The 6,000-nt window shown below is 43.4% G+C and overlaps 1 protein-coding gene across 2 annotated transcripts in view; it reads right to left on the bottom strand.

Moving 5' to 3' along the window:
- Window positions 1-6,000, bottom strand: part of LOC126998994 (uncharacterized) — a 78,621-nt gene that overhangs the window by 5,906 nt on the left and 66,715 nt on the right. The gene's annotated exons all lie outside the window — the stretch shown is intronic.

Raw genomic sequence — 6,000 nt, 5'->3', positions numbered from 1 at the left:
TCTCTCTCTCTCTCTCTCTCTCTCTCTCTCTCTCTCTCTCTCTCTCTCTCTCTCTCTCTCTCTCTCTCACACACACACACACACACACACACACACACACACACACACACACACGCACGCACGCACGCACGCATTTCGGATATATGGGTAGGCGGTGGCCGAACTGGTAGCGTACTGGGCTCACATTCACCGCGTGATGGACGACGCGGGTTCGAATCCCCACGCTACCACTCGGATTTTTCAGTCACCGCCGAGTGGCTTAAAACTACCCACATGCTGTCCTGAAGACCACCCATCAACCCGGACTCTAGAGGAAGCCGTCCAAGCGAATCAAGAACGAGTTCCGGGGGGCAGCATGAGCCAATGCAAGATGGCGCCACTATAAACACTCGCCTGCGACCATCAGGCCCCAACTGGAAGAAGCCTTGGGCCGACCATCAGGCCCCACCAGGAAGATGCCTACCGGCGCAACAGGTAACGACGTAAAAAAAATATATATATATATATATATATATATATATATATATATATATATATATATATATATATATATATATATATATATATATATATATATATATATATATATATATATATATATATATATATATATATATATATATATATATATATATATATATATATATATATATATATATATATATATATATATATATATATATATATATATATATATATATATATATATATATATATATATATATATATATATATATATAGGTTCGTGGTAAGTCGAAGTTAATTACTGTCTAAATTAAGATGACAAGGACTTTGAACTCACACTCGCGAGCAAATCACACAAGGAAGCCCCGCCTTTCGTCCTCTTTTCTTCCTCCTCCCCCCCGGCCGCACCCGACCCACCAATGCCTGGCTAGCAGCGCAAAGGAGTTAGTAAAGGGATCCAACCTAAATATAGGTAATTAATTTTCAAAATGGAACCACTCGCGATTTCGTATTGTGTTTTACACATATTCATATGATATTCGTACGTATCTTCTTGAACTTAACATCATTTTCATAATCACCGATACTTTTGTTTTGTTTATCAGGTATTTTTCATCATCGAATAAGAGTTTTCATTTTTTGTTGTGTCTGTAAATAGACTGTAAATATTTTTTTTTTTTTTTTTTTTTACGTTGTTGCCTATTGCGCCGGTAGGCATCTTCCCGGTGGGGCCTGATGGTCGGCCCAAGGCTTCTTCCAGGTGGGGCCTGATGGTCGGCCCAGCCCGTTCTGGCGCAGGCGAGTGTTTATAGTGGCGCCATCTTGCATTGGCTCATGCTGCCCCCTGGAACTCGTACTTGATTCGCTTGGACGGCTTCCTCTAGAGTCCGGGTTGATGGGTGGTCTTCAGGACAGCATGTGGGTAGTTTTAAGCCACTCGGCGGTGACCGAAAAATCCGAGTGGTAGCGTGAGGATTCGAACCCGCGTCGTCCATCACGCGGCGAATGTGGGTCCAGTACGCTATCACTTCGGCCACCGCCTACCCTACGGCCTCATGTCCTGTAAATAGATCGTGTATTTCCTCTTTGCCCACATGCCCTCTTTGCATGTGTCTAATTGCCAGTGAGGGGCACTGTTCCGCTAATCTGCTAACCGCTAATTAGTGAAGCTAACTTTTTCGTTAGCTATTTAGCGTTTTCGCTATCTTTGGAAACCAATTAGCTTCCGCTAAATGAAGTTCCTCCTCCGCTAACTTAAGTCCGCTAAAAATTCATACAGGTTTGTTCTTGTCCGTTGTGGGCAGACACAGCACCAGTTGAGCCACATGGCGCAATAATTCCAGGGCTTCCACTTTTGGGTAAATTACGCCTTAAAGTAAGGTAATTGGACAATTATTAGGGAAACTTTTGAGTGTTTTAGGGTAATGCATCTTCCATTTCCAACTCTTTAAACTCGGGACTTAATAACAAGAATTCGATATTTTCCACCTGACAAGAAGCAAACTTAAAATAATAAAAATAAAAGTGTCAGTTATGAAAAAAATAAAAAATACGTAAATTTGCGGAAATCTTGGGTAAAATATACGGATTTAGGATAAACTGGATGCTTCTTTCTCTTCTCTTCTTGTTGTTGCTTGTTGGGCTCTTTGTTTAGTTAAGTTGCAACGTTGTCACCGTGTAGTCGCGTTCATTATTGTCGCCTTGTTTATCGTTATCGACGTCATGGAAGGACGTTTTTGTTCCACCTGATTATGTTGACCCTGTTAAGGAGCCGGCAGCAGCTGTGGGTGAGGCGGAGGACACTCAAGCTGACGGCCAGGAGTCCCAGAAGTTCCAGAACCCGTGGCCCCACCAGGAGAAGTACTTTGTCCTTAAATCAAGAGATATGACGAACGCCAATGTCTTGCACTTCAGGTGCGTCATGTGCCACCCCAAGAGGACCATCATTAACGGCGAGCCTTTACAACTTGAAGTCACATGTCAAGAGGACACACCCAGCGCATGCCACCCATTTTGATCATCATCTGATTTTGACATGCTATACCGTTCTGGAAAGCTCTATGTCTAAGCTACAACATATTAAAATTTCAGGTCACTAGATCTGATTTTAAGGGTTTTAGAGCCAAAATACTAAACCGAAGCTAAATCCTTACAAAAAAAGTTAACGGTTAGTATTAGCTTTCACTAATGTCTTTATCAGTTTAGCGTAAGCGAAGCTAACTTTTTACTTAGTGGATTACCAATTAGCGAAGCTAACTTTTTACTTAGTGGATTACCAATTAGCGAAGCTGACTTTTTACTTAGTGGATTACCAATTAGCGAAGCTAACTTTTTACTTAGTGGATTACCAATTAGCGAAGCTAACTTTTTACTTAGTGGATTACCAATTAGCGAAGCTAACTTTTTACTTAGTGGATTACCAATTAGCGAAGCTAACTTTTCAGTTAGCGGTGCAGCCCACTGCTAATTGCTAATGCCTACAATCCACTGTGATCTTTCCATCTTCCCTTCATGGCCAAGGACTTGTGCCCATGTTGCATAACACTCTCCCTGTTCTCAGTGGCATGCACAGCCAAAAAAAGCCTATATAGTGTGAACAATTTATTGAACATCTGTTTGTGTAAGTCTACGGTGCCGTCATGCTATATTTCACTTTCTTCTCCCCAGCTTCTTTATTTGTTCCCGCACATAAACACTGAACCCTAAAACAGGCGAGTTAAATACTGTGTTGTTGGTTTCCGGCTTCCCCAACCTCCACTTTGATCTATTGCACTGTGTTTGATAATAATATTAATAATGATCATGATAAAATAATAATAATAATAAAAATAATAATAATAATGATAATAAAAATATCAGGTCACCAATCTCTATGAATTTTCAGGCTGACCTATTATTTTTTTGCTGCATAGTAAGAACAAAACAAACAGAAAAATAATAGCTATAAAAATTCAAAGCTGCAATCTATAAAAAAAAAATAGATTCCTGATCCAAAGTGTCCTCCGAAGCCTCGATGCGTCACTCTCCTTACATCCGTCATTTCGAGCATCATACGTTTAGTCTCTGGCACGATTTACGCTTCCCGGGCCGAGAGTGTTCGCCCATCCATAACCCGGGCGGGCCAACACGCGGGGGCGAGGCAAACAGGGATATGCTGAGGAGTGTTGACATGCCTCTACTGCCGTGTTGAAACTGAAGACAAGGGGTTGAAAGGGAGGAGAGTGGAGGAGGAAGGAAACTGAGCAGAAGTTCTAAGACTGGAGGGGGTAGTGGAAGACGAGGAGTAAGAAGGAGGAAGTGAAAGGAGAGGAATGTAGGGGCGGATTAGGAAGGATGAGGACGCAAAGGACGAAAGAGACTGCGAAGAGCCCGGAGTGGAGGTAAGGGGAGAAAGGTAGGAACAGGAATGTTGAGGACAAAGGCTTGGAATGTCGGGAAGAGGAGACACCGGAAGAGGAGGAAAGATAAGTAAGGGGACGAGAGAAAGAGGAAGAGAAACCACCATGAGGATAAAAGTTACGAACAAAGGTGTTGAGAGAAAGAGAATTAGGGGGAAGATAGAGACAATGATTGGAAAGTTAAAGAAAAAGAGAAAGAGGGCGAAGAGGGTTTAAGACGGAAAGAAAATGAAGGAGGAAGGGTAAGAGGGGAAAGAGGAATAGAGGAAGGTAAAGGAAATACTCAGAGGAACGAAAAGAGGAAGGAAAAATGGAAAAATGAGAAAGGAAACGAAGAAAATAAACTTCAAGGTGTGAATGATGGAGATAGAGAAAAAAGAGAAAGAGAAGTAGGAGAAACAGAAGTAGGAGGAAGAGGAGGAGGAGGAGGACGAATAAAAGTAAGGTTAAGGACAAGGTCAAGGAAAAAATAGCAGAGGATGAAAAGGGAGAAGAGTTGGGAAGGGAAAGAAGCGGAAGAGAAGTAAGAAATTGGATGGTGAGGGAGAGAAATTTAATAGCAGGAAGTGGGAAGAGTTAACGATGGATCTTCTTTTTCGTGTTTTTGTTTGACCTTAAAGTTGTCTGCTTCGCCGTCTCGCTTTTCTGATGTTTGCGAGCTCTCAAGGTGATTTGTGATAATGTTTCCTCCTACCCACTGCTTGCACACACACACACACACACACACACACACACACATACACACGCACACGCACGCACGCACGCACGCACACGCACACACACACGCACACACACACACACACTGGCTGCCACATCAAATATTCCCCTCCTGCCCATCACTGCTAATCACCGCCCTTTGCATAATTTTACACACACTCTAATGTCGAGTGCACGATTATTTATTGCAAGGGCACAGCGGAATAAACTCTTAATTACTGTATTTGCAAAACTGTGTACGAACGTTATAACAGGTATCCTCCAAAAGAAAACAACATACAAGATAAAGGTAGTGCAAAGCCTTCACTGTTTGCGTATTTTCACTGGCGCAGATTTTCATTTTTTTTCTATTTTCTTCGGTTTCATTGATGGACTAGTGCTTGATTTTTCTTAGAGCGGCAGTACAAAGCCTACTCCTTTTTCAAGTCACTATTAACAAGGTTCCACGAGGCAGTCATGGGCATTACTATCCATGTGCCGTTAAATAAGATCTCTCAAGTCTTTCTTTATCCATATTCAACGAAGCTCGAAATGATAACAGACACGGACGCAGCAACGAACAACCGTGGGAACAAAGAATACGTGAGCAGGATCGTCAAGGCTCATCGTTTCTCCTAAGGACACTGATTTTCAGACCACCTATGCGTAAGTTTCCCAAGGATTAATACTTCCAAGAATTTGCACCACCAGACTCTAAGTAACTCGGCCGTTTGCTTGAGGCTCAACGTTTACCTGTCTTCCCCGCTCTGCACACATAAGCCCTGGCGTTATGTTTCCTCTTCTCCAAAAAACTCTTCGTGTGCCTTCAGAGTCATGCATGGAGGGGGGGCCGCTTCCTCTAATTTGTTTAGCTTGATAAAGCATTCTCATTCGGTCTTGTTCAGGACGCGAATGCAATTTGGGGAATTGGTCGAAGTGGCACCTCTCGTCCAGCCGGCGAGGATAAACTGCATTTTTTCCCTGATGTGTCGCTTGCAGGTGGATAAAAACCTTGCTTATTGTTGCAAAATACTGTTTATTTATCCTCCCTTCACTGCGACGAGTTTCTCATCAGAGCCAAGGAGTGTTGGGAGTGTTGCTTAGTGGAGCACCTTACTGATTTAGTAGTTTGCTAGCAAGACATTATCCAGGAACTTACTCATATAAGCCCTGGGGCAGAGAAGAGCCAATCGAGCTCTTGTCTGCCTGACGCGGGTATTGAGCGGCACGGCAGGTGTTGCGCCGTTGACTGTGCCGGGCGGGAGCGGCGGCGGGGACGTGAGGCTCCTCGGCGGTGCGGGCAGACGGGCTGACATGCTGCTGACGGCCGGGTAAATACACACACACACACACACACACACACACACACACACACGGGAGGGGAAGGGGGGGGGGGGATGGGGGGTTACTGGCTTCCTGTGCCTGCGAACAACATTAATTA

The sequence above is a fragment of the Eriocheir sinensis genome, chromosome 15 (assembly GCF_024679095.1).
Source record: "Eriocheir sinensis breed Jianghai 21 chromosome 15, ASM2467909v1, whole genome shotgun sequence".
NCBI classification, from domain to species: domain Eukaryota; kingdom Metazoa; phylum Arthropoda; class Malacostraca; order Decapoda; family Varunidae; genus Eriocheir; species Eriocheir sinensis.
This window is presented reverse-complemented; position numbering and strand designations above follow the sequence as displayed.